Source organism: Nilaparvata lugens, unplaced genomic scaffold (assembly GCF_014356525.2).
Source record: "Nilaparvata lugens isolate BPH unplaced genomic scaffold, ASM1435652v1 scaffold2818, whole genome shotgun sequence".
Lineage (NCBI taxonomy): Eukaryota > Metazoa > Arthropoda > Insecta > Hemiptera > Delphacidae > Nilaparvata > Nilaparvata lugens.
The window spans coordinates 31,187-50,654 of NW_024090349.1; the positions used below are offsets into that span (position 1 = coordinate 31,187).

Below are 19,468 nucleotides of genomic sequence, written 5' to 3' on the forward strand. Positions count from 1 at the left end.
TTAACGGAAATTTGGATTTGTTTCAAAAGTGAGGTTATGTTTATGTAATTCTTATTCGTGTGAGTTAGTTATCTAATTGTGTTTTTACAGTGTTTTTGTGCATTAATTAGTCAATGTGATTGGAGATAAAAGTGAGTACAAAACATTATGACAAAATTATTGATTATATGATCTTGTAACGATATTTTTCATTTGTGCAATGGTTTTGATTGCCTTGGTCCACAAATCCGTGAAACTTATATTCATACAGTTCATTCATAAACTATAACTAATAACTATTTGATTCATTATTTAATTTATGTTAATTATAATGATTTATTAACCCCTTGAGCGTGCCATTCAATATCCGAATTTACTAAGATAGATTTCTCAAATCTACAAATTCTCTTTTTTTCAAGTAGGCTAGATAGTTTTATTGCAGTTGGCCTACCATTATTTTTCGCTGAGGCCCAGTTGCATAACGAACAGCCGGTTAAATTTTAACCGTGATTAATTTCACGAGAAAAAAATCAGAGGAGGCGTTTTTGAAAAGACGGCTTCTCTGATTGGTTCTTGTGGAATTAATCACGGTTAAAATTTAACCGGCACTGAGCATGATGCCCACATGAACGTTAGGCTTGTGCGTAGGTAATGAGACGGATGATGATTGATTGTGTAACCGACCCAGAATGGGGGGGAAAATTAAGAGATCTCTAAACAACAAACTTTAGCATTCTATTAAACTTGTAAAATTTTATTAAATGAATTAAACTAATTCAAATTTGGACAATAACAAAAATAATCTATATCGGTTCATTGCACATTCTAAAAATTCAAGATGACTGCATGTAAGATTTTGCTAACTGCTTACCTGGATTCTAACTGCTGTTCACGAAGGTAGCGAGGACTTTACTCATTTCTCAATTACAAATTTATGATACTAGGGTCTCGGTCATTCAAGGGTTTTTAGCATGAGCTAGAAAATATATAATGGCACTAACAATCGATAAATCTATAAATTCATTACTAGTGTATTTAGGAATTTTCACTACACTGATTAGTCCCGGATAACTTACTAATTTAAACAAACATTGACATATTCACTTCAAATAATTAATAAACTACTTCAACTTAACTATCGGCGAAAAATAATACATATTAACAAACTTAAACTGCAAAAAAAATCATCACACACGTTAATTTAAAATTGATTTTAAATGTGAATTCGGCCGCGGCTTGATTGGAACTAAACTATTCCACGCAAATTATGTTCCCCTTCCACCAACGAGACAACGGTCCACGTGGAGTCGAGCATAATTCCGTGGGAAAGGAAAATAATGCAAGTTTGAAATATTCCCAAATACTCGTGTATTTTCCATCGCTAACGGAAATACAATTTCGTGCATAAAATTTGAGTCTTCCCGGACACAAGTTAGCAAAATCTTAATGTAAGAAAATTATTTTTTTAACAGAAAAATAAATTTCTCACGATAAAAATTTACACACAATTCAGCTACAAGATCACTAAAGGTCTCATTGTTGAAGTCCTATTTCTACACTTTTCGAATGAACCCGTACTAAATTTATCTCTATGAAAACACAAACTCATAATATTAATTTATTTATTTTAATATCATCACCATCACACTTGAGTACTTTATTTATGTAGATTACAATATTTACTGGCTTATACACTTTTAAACAATAGCTTACAATATAGCAAAATTATAGATGAATTTACATAATATATAGACTAAGAAAATAATATTATTGACCTGTATATATATGATAACTGTGGGAAAACTATTTGGAATAACTATAGATAATATTGTTATGCATCTACATAAATTGGCGGATGAGAGATGAGTAGGCCTACCGTACTTTAGATGGGTTCCGAACGAACGGGCAGCGATTTTTACTTGTAGCCTATTTAGAGAATTTCGGTTTTTAAAGTGGTCACCCTTACAACAGGAGTAGCAGGTGCATGTAGCTTAACTTTCGTATGGTATTGAAAGCTTATCAGTGCAACCAAGACGCCAATCCCTTCTCTAAGCAATTGTTCTTTCTTGTTTTATTCTATCCTAAAATTATAAGAAATGACGGACTTATGACTGTGTGCCAGACCATACTACTCCTTGTGAATTTTTTCAGGAGTCTATAGTGGATATTTAGTGACCTTCACCGTGTTAAGCCTTTCTATGCCAAACAGTGGCGTATCCAGGGGGGGGGATATGGGGATGTATCCCCCCCCCGTGAAATGGGACCTGAATTTTTTGTGGCTGGATTAGTCACAAAAATTAGCATCTAATACCATATTTTCGTTATATTGTACTATGTAATCAGTTTTATTATCTTGGCTTCTACGTTCCGCTTAAATTCATAAGTACGGTTCCAGTCCTTGGCTAGAGCCCCCAGCCTACAGGTTTCAGGCCATTCTAATAAATGCTCAAATAAATTTCGCTTCCCTAAGCAATTATTCTTTCTTGTTTTTGCACCCTAAAATTATAAGATATGACTGGCTTATTACTTTTTCTAAAATCTATTCTTTATTCAAAAGTACTTTACTTGATTTTTTTAATAAATTTCTAAATTTGATCGAGATTCAAAGCTTATTTTGAATTAATTTAGCTTAGAAATCATTTTATCTTAGATTTTCATGAAATAGCACACGTAAACAGCCTTATTTATCCATCTTCTTGAATCACCATACATTGTGCCTCATCGTAATAAATATTGAAATGTTATAACTTACCCCATTCATTATGGCTGCCGTTATGATAGTCGGCTTTTGGTAGCATTTTTCATTTCAATCAAATTAGCAACAAATTTATTTTACCTACATCTCTTAAAACGCTTTTAAAAAGTCAGTAATTCCCATTTCAAATTTCTAAAACTTATTTGGAACTCAAATTGCGTTTATTTCAAGCGTTCATGTATTGAATAATATTTTGACATTTTCGGGATTTCAATCAAATAAATATCAGGCCATCTTGAAATATTCTAGAACCTTCGGTTCCTTTGTTTAGTCGGCAAGAATTCAATCAAATTAGCAACAACTTTTGTTTTTCCATCCCTTGAAATGCTATTAAAAATACAGTAATTCCAATTTCAAATTTCTAAAACGTATTAGGAACTCGAATTGCGTTTATTTCAAGCTTTCATGTATTGAATAATTTTTGACATTTTCGGGATTTTAATCAAATATAGGCCTATATCAGGACATCTTGAAAGATTTTTCAACCTTCCGTACGTTTGTGCAGTCGTCAAGAATTTGGGTGAAAGCCGGCCGGCCATTGGCTGAGAAGCCCAGTTCACTTTGTTTGGAGCACTGCGATTGGCTCACTGATTGGGAATGTAGAGACAAGATCGTGCAGGGTGCAGTCAGAGACGTGATAGCTTCGTGGTAGCTGGTCATCACATCGTGTCCTACTTATTTTCATTGATTAATATATTAAAATTACAGTTTATTATCAGCGCGTGTGTGAATTATGAGGCTATTTCAATGTTATTATTAGTGGTGTAATTGATTTTCCGGCTGTGTGATAGTTTTGTGTAAAATTTTGATGTGAAGTGTCAAGTGATGAGAACCCTGCCAATGCCGTAACAGAGGTAGGATCTTGTTTTTCATCAATCATAACTCACACTCATCCAATTGTTCGTGCTATTATCTCTGAAAAATAATTTTATTATCATTGATATTGATTGTAGATAGAATGTTTAGGTCATTTCTCATCATTCACTCATCCTATTTTAAATAACCTAGTCATTAGGCTATTGTACGATTTCAGAATGATTCGAGTTGTACAGAGAAGGGCGGCTGTTTTAGTTTATTTGCACTAGATCTCTCTATTAACTAAAAATACATTGATTGAATAATGGTCAATTATTTGAGTTTTTTCAACTCTCAATTTGAAATCTTATTGAGCTAGCTGCAAATAACTGGATCAGTTCAGGACAAATTCTCTTCGAAATATCTGAAATCATTCTCTATGTTTAATTATAATATTAATTTTAGCAAATATAAGAATTTAGTTTTGTTTTACATGGATATAGCTTTGTATTTCGGAGGTTTTATTAAGATTTTTGGGTTTTTGTAACTTGAGGTTTTTCATGTTCTATTTTTGCTGTCAGAATTTCTTCAGCATAACATATGTATTTTAGATCCAATCAATTCTGCCAGTTTTATGTGTATCTCATTTTAGTGTCGACGCCATAACGTAGAAATGCGAAATTTTGAATTTGAAGGTTCAGTGCCACAGCCATACTGATATTAGTTTCTCCTATTGTTGCTCGTCGAAGTTAGTTAATATTTCTGAAATATTATCGATAAACTGAAATTTCTCATGTATTTATCCATTTTATAGATTATATAATCAGAAATTTTTAATTTCTGTGTCATAAATTCCAAAATGAATTGAAGGAATATCAGTTAAATAAATGTAGGTCAATTTAGTTCCGACATGTTGGCAATATAGCTTTCTGCTCTCTGCCTGCAACCAACCGTGTCAAAACAACAACTGTAGGATCTTAGAGAATATTTTAAAGTTTCCTTGATAATTATTGTAATGCTAAAGTATTTTTGTTCAAAATAACAATTATTCAACATAATTTTTTATTTTCTAATTGCGTAAATGTGCTTTTAGTGCTACATTTATCTTACTACAAACGTAAGTGCTCTTGACTCCAGCAGACCTTTCTGCTCTGTCTGTCTACTGTCTTGTCTTGTCAAAACAACTACAGCCGGATTTTAGTGTTAATTTTTTAAAGTTTCCTTGATAATAATGAATTATTGTAATTCTAAAGTATATCTGTTAGAAATAACAGTATTTCAACATTTTTTTAGTTTCTAATTACGTGAATGTGCTACATTTATCTGAATCCACAAACGTAAGTGCTCTTGACAATGAACTGATGCAGTTAAACGTTGACTGAATTTTCGTTCTATCTACATTTTAGGTAAAGTACATTACAAATTTACTTTTTATTATTGATATTCATCACATTTCAGATAGCTTTTAGATATTATTTCCTTATTCTATTCATGCATTTACATTAAATGCTGAATAGCCGGTTAGCGGATAGGTGATCATATTCAACAGGTTATCCACTTGAATCTTGTTTAGTTTTGATTCAAATTTAATACCTCTTGAATAATCAAATATTAGAATTGAAGAGTCTCTTGTATTAAACAAATTAATATAATTTTATGAATTCAGCCAATATTTTGAATATATATAACCAATCGTTTTTAATTGTACGAGTAGCTTATCGTTATCGGTTAATCTAACCTATAAAATTTCACGGCTTATGTCTTCATACTCATGTTTGGGTTCGTACATTGTAATAATACTTTGGAAGTGTTGCGTTACTAATTCCATTCTCAGTTTAAATTACTAGACCTATGAAATTTTATTTCGATTCACGGATAATTTATTCATAATTTGTGGTGTAAATATGTTTTAAATTTGTAATTAATTTCCGTGCTATTTTGAGATCCTATTTGAAGTTATGCGTTACAGTACAGTTCTGCGTCCCTCAGTTCTAATTTCTAATAAATTGAGTCTACCACTAAATTCTTATTTTAAGGATTTTTTCATAATTTGTGGATAATAGCCTAGTGAGTTTAATAGGCTATTTATTTATTTACTCTCCGTTGTTAATTTTATTCAAGTCTTACAAATAGGAATCGTTCGATCAATGTTAAATGTAATGATTATTGATTAATGATCACATATTTTTCTGATAATTTAGCTGTTCTAATTTCATACCACATAGGGCGGTCTGTAAAAATATTTTTATATAAAAACCTTTTCCTTGTGTTTGTGTTATATTCCCATTAGAACTGAAGAAAAAAATATTCCCAATGAAGCGAACGCGGAAACTGATAGCCTACTAATATAAGGAAATCTTGCTCGAGTAATTTTATGGTAATGTTGTATTCTTCAAATTTTAAATTTATATGAAAGGTTGCATTTCAAACTGTAATAGCCAAGGCTATATACTTTTAATAATAGCTCAAGTTTCTTGATCGATCAAGAAACCATGGAATAACCACCATCTTCAATTCTGCCAGAATGAGTTTGTATTCACTCATTCAAGTGTTATAAGGCTTGTATCTTTCACTGATGTGCTGTCAAATTAGTTTGGTTTGGAATGTACTTGTAACTGTGTTTCGTTTATTTATGACTAGCTGGTAACCCGTGCACCGCAAGGGTCTCATTAAAAATTTGACTAACCGAAAACTAGACACACTAAAATCTTGAAGAATTCAAAATATACCTAATAGTTATTCAATGTGCGGTGATAATTAAGTTTTGACTTCAATTTGGTGTTTTAATTTTATTAAATTCAAAATTTCTAGCCCAAAATTATATTTTTTGGCAAAAAAAGAATTTGAACTTGCAAGCATAACCTATTTTATTGGATATGTTATTCATAATAACGTTTGAACGTTTTACAGTAGAAACATAACATATTTTTGGCACATTTTATTATTTTATCAAAATTTAGGAATGGAATAGATTTGGGCCAAGCCTTTTGTTCCTTCCTAATCATATTTTTATGATTTGTGATTCTGTCCACGAATAAATAAATAATAAAAATTCGGGAATAGAATAGTTTTGAGCCAAGCCTGTTGTTCGATCCCGATCATATTTATATGATTTGTAATAATTGTATCTATAAATAATAAATAAATAACCATCCTTTATAAATTAAGAATCTAAGTGCCGGTTGCACAAATCCGGTTAAATTTTAACCGTCATTAATTCCACGAGAATCAATCAGAGAAGCCGACTTTCCAAAAACACCTTCTCGTAAAATTGATCACGATTAATCAGCTTTTGTGCAATCGAGTCTATATTTGCCAAATTTCAAGTTAATCAGTTGAGTAGTTGAGACGTGATGATGCGTCATTCGTGAATTTCCCATTCCCCCCTACATGTATAAGTCGATTCTTTTCTTTATTGTTTAGTTCGATAAGGATAATCAACCTGCGTACAAGCCTTGGAATGATGTAGGTATCATCCTCAGCCAAGAACGTCATATAAAATATTTGAAATTTTAAAAATGTGAACCGTATTTATACAACTTGAAAATTGTTTCTTCATGATTTATTGCTGGCTTCGTAATTTCAAATGCGATTGGGAATTTAGCGAGATTTCAATGTGTGTTTTTGTGTTATGCTGTAGGTGTGGCAGCAACGCATCGATTGGAGCTTGGCTACTGATTCACTCCTGTCATGGACCACAGCTTTCTAGTATGGCATTTGACAGGTGAGGCTTATAACTTATCTCACTATCTTATTTCCACTATTGATTCTGTGTTATGTATTGTCTGGAATTGATTAAAATTAAAGTAATTGTAAGCAAATGCTTGAGAGGCTAGGCCTTGCAGCTCAACACAATGCGGTCATATGTAGATAAATGTGCTATTTAGTTTCAATGCAAAATAATGAAACAATGATGAGAGATATCATAATATAATACCACACCTTCCCTGTGCAGCTATTAATAAAATTTTATATTCTATTTAATTGAAGAATAATCGAAAAATAATTACTCATGTTGTGATGTGTCATCGTTTTTTATGTTATTTTTTGTTGTGTTAGTACAAGCATAGATAAACAATAGCGTAAGTAGATATCCCATGGTATACGGCGTTCATGTCGCAACTGTTACTGTTATCTCAAGCCGATTATTATCGATTACTGTCGGTTTTTACTGTTTTGTTGGGGTGATAGTCTATGAACGGCCCAATATGAGAGACTACCAGCGTCACACAGCTTCACGGGAAAGAACTGCGTGGACTATCGGCTTGAGATAACAGTAAAAGTTGCGACATGAACGCCGTATACCATGGGATATCTACTTATGCTATTGTTTCTCTATGGTACAAGTAAGTGTGACGGGCGCTCAGTGCTGTCGTTGGACGGGTGACCGCTTTTTGGTCAGCTCCACCAACTTTCAAATTATCTTTAAAGATTACTTGTCACTGTCTTGTTTTGATTTATAAGATCTATTATGTCTTCCAATTATCATAACTTCTATCACTCGCGAACAGCAGAAAATTGAAGGCTGAGTGCCGGTTGCACAAAAGCTGGTTAAATTTTAACCGTGATTAATTCCAGGAGAACTAATCAGAGAAGCTGTCTTTTCAAAAACGCCTTCTCTGATTGGTTCTCGTGAAGTTAACCACGGTTAACTTTAACCGGCTTTTGTGCAAGCGGCACTTGGTGGAATTATAGTTTATTGTAACATATTTATTGGGTTTGATAATTCTCCTTGATTAAATACGGGTTTAAAATGGAATGTCTAGTAGGATGGGAAATTTTCAGAGATGGAAATGTTATCATTTTATTTATAGGTGTGAACCAACAAATTGGTGGAGGAGAGGAAGAGGAGATACTTGAGACGAGTTGTGCAATGTATTGGTGAAGCCTAGCAGCTTGGCACCTTGGTCTGATGGAGCACACCCTTCATCGCAGGTCAGTCTTTTCAAAACCAATTCAACTATTGCCTAATTTACTCTTACTCTTAAACTCAACTGACACTTACGCGACTCCGGTGGAGACGTCGCGGAGACTAGAATCGACTGGTCTGTGTGTCACCATTTGGAAACACATGCTCTCCACTAGAGTCCAGTCTCTTCTCCACCTGAGTCGCCTAAGTGTGAGTTGAGCCTTACTGCCACGGCCACCTAAGTTGATATTTGACCGCACCAACACTCTCCAGGTAGTTCACTCCTCAGCATCTTTCTCTGTCGCTCCATGTCAGTGTTAAACTGTTGCCACCATCTCTGTTGTGGTCTCCCGCGGGGTCTTCTTCCTGGAGGGTTGGGTGCTAAACTGGTAAATTGCTTAATTTACCTGTATACTTGACGACCAATATTCTCTTATAATGACTGCTTTAGCTGAATCTCTAGTGTGCTGATTCCCTGCAAAATGTCGGCATTTGTATAAAGAGTGTTACAGCATTCAAGTATGGCTGTTACACGTTAATCTTATAACATGTTTTGATTGGAGTTTTATTCAGTTTTGTTGGGTCTTTTAGACTTTGTATCAAAATTGATACAAACAACTCACTTCCGTATCAAATCCCTCACCAAACTTGATACAAACAACACAATTTCATATCAATTTTGTTACAAACTCGTCTTCCGTATCCATTCACGAATGACATGAATTTCGTATCCCATACTTGTATAAGCCAAATCTTTCCTTTATTATATTACATAGTGCGGTCCACGTTATAATGACAGTGTTTGATTAGCAATGGTATTGCTATCCTTGTCTATCATTCAACAAAGCGGATAGCGCTATCTCTTTCTCGCTATGCTATGTTGCCGTCTTTTAACAATGTAGAATTGATAATTAATTAACAAAATAGTTCATCTTAATATTATTATGAAATCATTGAAAAAGATAATTTCTTGCTCAATAAATTATTATTTTAAACGAGAATGAACAGTTATCAGATACCGTCTATAGAAGGCATTGGCAAGACAGAGAATCGGCAATGTTTTCTCCTATCTTTCTCCACTGCCATTATAACTGTTCACTATAACTGCCTCACTATAGCTGTTTACCCTGTTATGCAATATTTGCAGTAGCATAAGTCTTCGGGGCTGATTACAGCATTTAATTTGGATTTTCGTTCAATAATAATAATTAGGTACATAATTTAACATCAAGTAATCTTGTTTGTGCTTTGCTAAAAATCAGTCAAACTTTTTTAATAAAATATGTTGTTTTTTTAAATAAATATTGATATTATATTTAATTTTGTTAGCGATTTCTTTAAATAAATGATTGTTGTTTTCAGTGCGGACAGCGTGAGTGAGTCGACAGGCTTCTTCTTCTTCTTCTTCTGCTTCGTTCTCCGTATCTCTTCTGCTACATCATTCTTATAGCTGGAAGCTGACGACGATTTGACGTTGTTTCACAAAACTGTGAGTTAGTTCTAGATTTACCCCAGTTTGCACAAACGTCTGTTAACTTATAATGCCGATTAAATGCAGATTGATGATTTAATTTGATTACAATAAAAATCTACAGACTGCAAAACTTAAATTTAATTAAGTGTGTAGATTTAAGATTCAAGATTTTGTGTAGAAATTGAAATGAACATAACCTATGTATAATACCATAGAGAAACAATAGCGTAAGTAGATATCCCATTGTATAGGGAATTTATGTCGCAACTTTTACTGTTATCTCAAGCCGATTGCTGTCGATTATTGTAAATTTTTACTGTTTTGTTGGGGTTATAGTGTATAGACGGCACAATTTGAGAGACTACCAGCGTCACATAGGAAAGAAGTACGTGAACTATCGGCTTGGGATAACAGTAAAAGTTGCGACATAAACGCCCTATACCATGGGATATCTACTTATGCTATCGTTTCTCTATGATAATACTTGGACAATTTGAAACTAAATTAGAGGAAGTTTTGGGCAGTAGCCTGTTTTTCTCTTTTCCGCTCATTGAATTGTTTGTGCTAACCTCAATAAATAAATGCCACATGTACCAATCAGAGAAGCCTTCTTTAAGGGAAACCCTTCTCGGTTTGGTTCTCGTAGAATTTAATCGTGATTAAAATTTAACAGGCTTATGTGCAACTGGGTCTTAGTGTAGAATTATCTGAATGTCTATAGTGAGGTCAATGTTATAATGGCAGTGTTTAGTATTGCTATCCTTGTCTATCATTCAACAAAGCGGATAGCGCTATCTCTTGCTTTGCTTTGTTGCCAGATCGTTTTTTAACAATGTAGAAATATAATCAACAACATATTTAATTTTAATTTTGAAAATTCACTAATGAAAAATATATTTTCTTGCCTGATCAAATATAATTGATTATTTCAAACGAGAATGAACAGTTAATATTACATCAATAAACCTGTATCAGCTACCGTCTATAGAAGGCGGAGGATCGGCTACGTTGTTCTCCTATCTTTCTCCACTGCCATTATAACGTGGACCTTGGTATAGTAGCTAATATAGTATGACAGTAGTTTTGTTGATAGATTTCTAAATTCTAAACTTTGCACCTATAGTGAGATTTACGTTTTATAAAGTCAGTTGAAATGATAGAACGGCAGAATTGCCGAATCTCTATTGCCAAAACCTTGTGTAGTGGATAGATGTGTGATCCAAAGTTATTCCAGTAGGCCTACATCTGATCTGATATCTTATTCATTAAAGCCTGGTTTTCACTAGTAGAGTTAGTGGTCGAGTTACTGGCATACTGACTCTACTCTACTTACTTGGTCGAGTAACTGTTTTCACTACAATTGAGAATAGCAGGTAAAGTGTGTTGTCTAGTGAACAGAACTAACCTTAAAGCCCGGTTCAGACGCTCAAGTTTGGCTTCAGTCTTTTGCTCAAGCAAAAGTCGGAGCATGTAAGTCGTTGCGTCTGAACGGTAAAACGGATCGGTCGGTCTTCAAGCTTAAGTCGTCCAACTTGAATTGTTTCGGCCGGCAATCTTTCTCCATCAAACCGTCCGTCTTTTGCCTGCCTATCCACCAAAACCTAAATCGCGTAAAAATGGAGATAGAGAAATTGTGATTTCAGATTCAGCGCCCTCAAATTTAATAAAATGCCTCGCGAGTACTTGAAAATAAGCAAGTTTTTTTTATCGATTGTATATATAACGCCATTTTAACCCTTTCTTCTTTCTTGATTCTCATGATACTCTCAAAATTTGTTGTTGATATTATGATTTACTATCACTATATTAAGATGTTGTATATTGTTGATAAGAATACTATCTACAAAATTTCAATCCATGTACAATCACTGTGTCTCCTAGATATGACGTGTAAACAAAGCCATTTAGCGATTAACAGTAATATTTCGTCATTATGTTGTTAAATATAGCATTACTATCAGCTGATAGTTGCAGTGATAGTAGTTTTAATTTTTCTGCTCAAAATTTTCAAGTTATTGCAATATTATTGAAACTTTCGGATTGTTTAGTGTTATTTCCGGCTCTTATCAACCCTTCGAAATTCAAAATTCATCAGTCATATCTCGAATACGTATTCTCTGAGTGTTAATCTTTGGTGAAAACAGAAATTTTAAACTTAACCTCACTTTGGACTATTTATGTGCCAAAATCAAGGAATTGAAGAAGTTTTGGGCAATTGCCTGTTTCTCTTTCCAAATATCGTGTTTGTGACTGTTCTAAATAAATAAATAAACTATATTATTTACACTTTATTAAGGCTGTGCAAAGGCTAAAAATAAACTTTTTACTCGAGATATTTTTCAAAGTTTTTTGATTTGTATTTCATCAAGCTATCGAAATGAAAAAGTTTTCTCAGGAAAACATTTTTTTTCTGATCATTACTTTTTGAGATATGAGCGCCTAAAGTTTAAATTTTTGGGACAGAACATTTCAAATTCGGTAAGAGATGAATCCATGAGATTCAGAGGATAGATTCTTCATGGTACTGTTGATCTAGTAAAACAAAAATTTTCTGAAAATATCAATTTTTAAGATAGTTATTCAATTTACTAAAAATAACCAAAAATAACTTTTAGTTGAGTTATTTTTGGTAAATTGAATAACAAATCGAAAAGCTTTGAAAAATATCACCAGTAGAAATTTCATTTTCAGCCTTTGCACAGCCTTAAACTTGATGGCCTACGACACGACTCTACTCTACCAGCTCGACACTGTTTTCATTAGCATAGTAGTGGTAGAGTAGAGTGAGAAGCGGCGGTGGGGAAGGCAAGTGTAGAGTACTATCCCACTCTACTCTACTAAAAACTAGTACTCTACCATGATCGTTTTCATTGGGAGAGTTCACAAGATAGTTAGTACTTGCCCAGGGAAATCAACCACTAACTCTACTAATGAAAACCAGGCTTAATGGATAAGACAGGTAGAAACTCATATTAAGCCAATATTGATTGTGTAATCCTGTTGTTAATAACATGCTTTCAATTCAATTCTTTCTTTACTCAAATAAATAAACTATGTGCGCTATCTGCTTTGTCTGCAGATAGACAAGGATAGCAACACCAATGTTAATGAGGTGCTGACTTTATAACGTGGACCGCGCACACTATAGGCCTAGTAGTCAATTATTGTACATAGCTATTGGATTGGTTCATTCAACAGATACAGACAATTAGTTATTGCAATATTTTTGAAAATTTCAAACTTTCCGCCCCGGGCTGTTTACACATACATTGTAGGCTTAAACTGAATCTGATCAGCTGGTGTTTATTATTCCAAATACTTATCAAAGTAATATTGATAGTTTGCAATGTCAGTTTAAACTCAATCTGAACAGCTGGTGTTTTGAATAAATAAATTGTGGACAGCTTGCCCAGAGTGAGTTTAAACTGAATCGAATCAGCTCGTGAAAAAGCCTTCTAAAAAATTAATCACGGTCAAGAGTTAACCGGCTTTCGTGTAAATGGGACTTTTAAATTTAATCAAATTTTATACATTCATTTATTCAAACAATTGCATTTATAAAATTTTAATTAACAATGGAATTGATGTTATTGGTTCAATCAGATTTACGTAAAACATAGGTCCGTTTGGATAAAAGCCGGTTAAATTTTAATCGTGATTAATTTCTCTGATTAACCGTGATAAAAGACTGCTTCTTTGATTGGTTCTCTTGGAATTGATCCAGGTTAAAATTTAACTGGCTTTTGTGCAACCGGCTCATAAAATGAAAATCTCACTTGATACTAAATGGTTTTGTTAGTTGCCAATTTAGAAATAGAAATTGAGTGCCGTATATGATTTTCGTTCAACCATTTACAAATAATAGAAATACGCTTGAAACTGAATAGTGGCTTGTCAGTCAATAGGTGGGTGGGCTTATGCGTTTGTAGAGGGCGATTGAAAAGTCGTGCAACCCAATTTATTGGGCTGAGTTTAGGAACAGAACAGGGAGCCTAGTTTTCCATTCAATTATTTAAATGCTTCTGATTCTATAAATAAATAGACTGTAAATTGTAAGTGGTTGAATTTATCAATTTGTAACTTGCGACATTTATTGAATTCTGGTCTGTGGTGACATTCTGTGTAAGAGGGTCTCTCTCTCTTTCTCTCTCTTCCTCTTTGATTCTCAAATAGAGTATTGTAACACCGATGAGTTTCAAATAGATTGCAGTGCAGTAAAAGTGTTATTATTTTCATTGAAATATACGCTGGTCATATTTATACAGTAGTAGCATTATTACTGTAAATTCCTATTTCCAGTGTGGTGTTATTTGAACAAAAACCAGATTATATTGGTAGGAAATTTTATAACAAGCTACCTCAAATCTTGAAAAGTAATGATGATTTGAAGATTTTCAAAAAACAAATTAAAAATATTTAGTTGATAGAGCTTTTTATAGTGTACAAGAATTCCTTTCAAACCTAAACTAGGTTGAACTACTTAGTGTTAGAATTATTATGTAACTAGCCGTCAGGCTCGCTTCGCTCGCCATATCCGTCTAGCCAGGGGCTCCGCCCCCTGGACCCACGACTGGATCGTCCAAGGATGACATCAGCAGGCTCGCTTCGCTCGCCTGCATTTTTCGTTTGAGCATTTTTATCATATGTTAGAACAATCCAGTCGGGGGTCCAGACTAAACGTCTGGCTAAACGGATATGGCGAGCGAAGCGAGCCTGACGGCTAGTAATAATATATTCCCAGGATTGAAGTAGCAGTGTCCATCAATTTTTCCGCGATAAATGCATTTAAATCTTCAACTTGGTGCCAACCTAAAAAAGTCAACTCAACTTAATGCCAACCTGACAAAATTATTAATTTAGTTGCCAGTTAACAACTGTTTCGAAGAGGTACTCTATCTAGATTATAGTTCTATAGTAACATATGATATGGACATTTCAATTAAGAGATTGGGAGAAGAAGAATATACATGCTAAAAGACGAACTTTAAACCCTTAAAAACAACCCTTAGAGTTAAAATATTGCCAAAGATTTCTTAGTGCGCCTCTAAAGGGCCAACTGAACATACTACCAAATTGAACGTTTTTGGTCGGTAGATTTTTAGTTATGCGAGTGAGTGAGTGAGTGAGTGAGTGCCATTTCGCTTTTATATATATAGATAACATGACTTGTCTTATACTCCATGACTGGAGTCTTTAGGACGTAATCTTAAAAAAAAAATAAATCGTGGTTAATTCCAAGAGAACCAATCAGAGAAGCCGCTCTTTTCAAAAAAGCCTTCTCTGATTGGTTCTCGTAAAATTAATCACGGTTAAGAGTTAACCGGCTTTTGTGTAACTGGGACTTTTAAATTTAATCAAATTTTATACATTCATTTATTCAAACAATTGCATTTATACAATTTTAATTAACAATGGAATTGATGTTATTGGTTCAATCAGATTTACATAACACATTGGTCCGTTTGAATAAAAGCCGGTTAAATTTTAATCGTGATTAATTTCTATGATTAACCCTGATAAAAGACTGCTTCTTTGATTGGTTCTCTTGGAATTAATCCAGGTTAAAATTTAACTGGCTTTTGTGCAACCGGCTCATCAAATGAAAATCTCACTTGATACTAATCGAAATGATTTTGTTAGTTGCCAATTTAGAAATAGAAATTGAGTGCCATATTATATGATTTGCGTTCAACCATTATTTACAAATAATAGAAATACGCTTGAAACTGAATACTTTGGTGGCTTGTCAGTCAATAGGTGGGTGGGCAGATGATGCGTTTGTAGTGGGCGATTGAAAAGTCGTGCAACCCAATTTATTGGGCTGAGTTTAGGAACAGAACAGGGAGCATAGTTTTCCATTCAATTATTTAAATGCTTCTGATTCTATAAATAAATAAATAGTAAATAATAAGTAAATTGTAAGTGGTTGAATTTTATCAATTTGTAGCTTGCGACATTTATTGAATTCTGGTCTGTGGTGACATTCTGTTAAGAGGGTCTCTCTCTCTTTCTCTCTCTTCCTCTTTGATTCTCAAATAGAGTATTGTAACACCGATGAGTTTCAAATAGATTGCAGTGCAGTAAAAGTGTTATTATTTTCATTGAAATATACGCTGGTCATATTTATACAGTAGTAGCATTATTACTGTAAATTCCTATTTCCAGTGTGGTGTTATTTGAAATGAAGAAATAAATTATGGTTTATGTTGTGTTTCATTTATTTAATTTCCATCATTATTAATCTAATTGAAACTCATAGCTGTTCAATGTAGATTTGAGAATGTGGTATTGATGATGAGATAACAATGGATATTTGATGATTACTGAAACATATATTCATATAATTGTAACATTATGTTCAAGTAATCATTGACCTTACTTCAGTTCACTAAAACTTTTTTAATTCAGATTACAACAGTTGCTGTCCACTTTCTGAATCTACCATATACTATATATCTATATGAACCATCCAATAGAATGTACAATATTTGAAACGAAACCAACATTTTGTAGTGAGAATTATAATTTAGTATGCTATTATAGAATTTTCATTCTTCCAATAGAAAATTGAGAAAATAATTGTACTTTTTAACAATAACGTAGTTATATAGTTTTAATTGGTCTTATACCTAGTCCTAAGCTCCTCTATCTATTCCCAAAACATTTAACCATTCAACAGACCTCCCACTGTCTCAATCTGATCACAGAATTCTTAACCTTCCCCTCCTCAAACTTAAGATTGACAACTAGAGTTTCTACCTTCAAACTTCCCCTCCTCAATCTTAAGATTGACAACTAGAGTTTCTACCTTCAACCTCCCCCTCATCAATCTTAAGATTGACAACTAGAGTTTCTACCTTCAACCTCCCCCTCATCAATCTTAAGATTGACAACTAGAGTTTCTACCTTCAACCTCCCCCTCATCAATCTTAAGATTGACAACTAGAGTTTCTACCTTCAACCTCCCCCTCATCAATCTTAAGATTGACAACTAGAGTTTCTACCTTCAACCTCCCCCTCATCAATCTTAAGATTGACAACTAGAGTTTCTACATTCAACCTCCCCCTCATCAATCTTATGATTGACAACTAGAGTTTCTACCTTCAACCTCCCCCTCATCAATCTTAAGATTGACAACTAGAGTTTGAACAAATCAACCACCTTGTTTATTCATTTATATTTTCCATACATATATTCCAAACTCCATACATATTCAATATTCCAAATTCCATATAAATTCAAAAATTCAAATTCCAATTTTTTTTTTTTTTTTTTTTTTTTTATTTCCTCCTCTTCATCTAGATTCAGGTTTACAGTGAAACGTTCACTGTCGAAAAGTCCCCAAGAAAAAAACGGGCACTAATCTTTCCGTCCAAGTACTGGCACCTGGCTCCATGTGTTCCTGGCCCCCCCCCCAATGTAGTGAGTGGTCCCACCCACGCCAAAGGGCGCATTGAGCCTGACTGGACCACAAAGAGCCAGGTGACAGTTTTCCCTCCCCAGAAGGGAGAGGGTCAAATCCCCCCAATGGGGGCTTTCCCTCCCCCGCAAGGGAAAGGGAAAGTTCCCCAAAGGGGGGAAAAAAGAGTGGTTTCCCTTCTGAAGGGGTAACTCCCACTTCTACCGAAGAGGGGGGTGGCCCCTCCAAAAGGAGTGAGAAGATTGATGAAAGAGGTAATGCATGTCTAGACCATCATGAGGGGGGGGGGGGACACACAAGCAATCTACAATAAAAGAGTGTTGCCACACTTAATTGTTGTTGCATCTGTCAGAATATTGAATACTAATTATCGTTGATATTAATTACCTACACTTAATTATGCCAAAAAAGTGCAAAGAAGAAAATAAGGGAATGAAGGACAAAATTAATATCAAGATAGGAGAGGAATGATTACTAAAGTAGATTCAGTCAAATGAATGACGGTGGGGAAGGGGTTGTGCATGGAATGGATTGTAGTGATGGCAATTGTGAATAGAAAGGGATTGCTAAAGTGATGATAGCTAAAGAGGATTGGAAGATATTGCAGTATGAAACGTTGTGGGGGGTGGGTGACAATAAGATGAGCTATCATGATAGTGGAGGATGAGCAAGCTGAAGTAATAGATATAGTTGGGGAATAGCAACTAGAGTTTCTACCTTCACCTCCCCCTCATCAATCTTAAGATTGACAACTAGAGTTTCTACCTTCAACCTCCCCCTCATCAATCTTAAGATTGACAACTAGAGTTTCTACATTCAACCTCCCCCTCATCAATCTTATGATTGACAACTAGAGTTTCTACCTTCAACCTCCCCCTCATCAATCTTAAGATTGACAACTAGAGTTTCTACATTCAACCTCCCCCTCATCAATCTACCTTCAACCTCCCCCTCATCAATCTTAAGATTGACAACTAGAGTTTCTACCTTCAACCTCCCCCTCATCAATCTTAAGATTGACAACTAGAGTTTCTACATTCAACTCCCCCTCATCAATCTTATGATTGACAACTAGAGTTTCTACCTCAACCTCCCCCTCATCAATCTTAAGATTGACAACTAGAGTTTCTACATTCAACCTCCCCCTCATCAATCTACCTTCAACCTCCCCCTCATCAATCTTAAGATTGACAACTAGAGTTTCTACCTTCAACCTCCCCTCATCAATCTTAGATTGACAACTAGAGTTTCTACCTTCAACCTCCCCCTCATCAATCTTAAGATTGACAACTAGAGTTTCTACCTTCAACCTCCCCCTCATCAATCTTAAGATTGACAACTAGAGGTTTCTACCTTCAACCTCCCCCTCATCAATCTTAAGATTGACAACTAGATTTCTACCTTCAACCTCCCCCTCATCAATCTACCTTCAACCTCCCCCTCATCAATCTTAAGATTGACAACTAAGTTTCTACCTTCAACTCCCCCTCATCAATCTTAAGATTGACAACTAGAGTTTCTACATTCAACCTCCCCCTCATCAATCTTATGATTGACAACTAGAGTTTCTACCTTCAACCTCCCCCTCATCAATCTAAGATTGACAACTAGAGTTTCTACTTTCAACCTCCCCCTCATCAATCTTAAGATTCAGATTGACAACTAGAGTTTCTACCTTCAACCTCCCCCTCATCAATCTTAAGATCGACACTAGAGTTAAGATTGAAAGAAACACAATTTTCAGTATATATATATTTATTTATAAGAACACATGAATACAGATATCAAATAATAACAATATAGTTTATACATTGTAAATTTAAAGAACAATAAAGTTTGAACAAATCAACCTCCTTGTTTATTCATTTATATTTCCATACATAAATCAAACTTAATACATATATTCATACATACATACATATATACATACATTTCAATACTCCAAATCCATATATATATTCAATATTCCAAATAAATTCAAAATTCAATTCCAGTTTTTTTTTTTTTTTTTTTTTTTTTTTTTTTATTTCCTCCTTCATCTAGATTCAGGTTTACAGTGAAACGTTCACTGTCGAAAAGTCCCAAGAAAAAAAAACGGGCACTAATCTTTCCGTCCAAGTACTGGCACTGGCTCC

General features: G+C 34.2%; 2 long non-coding RNA genes across 2 annotated transcripts; one reads left to right on the top strand and one right to left on the bottom strand.

The window, feature by feature from the left end:
* The first annotated feature begins 4,300 nt into the window (after positions 1-4,300).
* LOC111057786 lies at positions 4,301-10,204 on the top strand. The gene is made up of 4 exons (XR_005573590.1): positions 4,301-4,935; positions 7,170-7,253; positions 8,344-8,464; positions 9,801-10,204. It is a non-coding gene; the product is annotated as an uncharacterized LOC111057786 (long non-coding RNA).
* Positions 10,205-18,054: 7,850 nt separating this feature from the next.
* LOC120355560 lies at positions 18,055-18,754 on the bottom strand. The gene is made up of 4 exons (XR_005573591.1): positions 18,595-18,754; positions 18,492-18,547; positions 18,279-18,417; positions 18,055-18,105 (listed from the first exon to the last, which is right to left on the bottom strand). It is a non-coding gene; the product is annotated as an uncharacterized LOC120355560 (long non-coding RNA).
* Between the last annotated feature and the right edge of the window lie 714 nt (positions 18,755-19,468).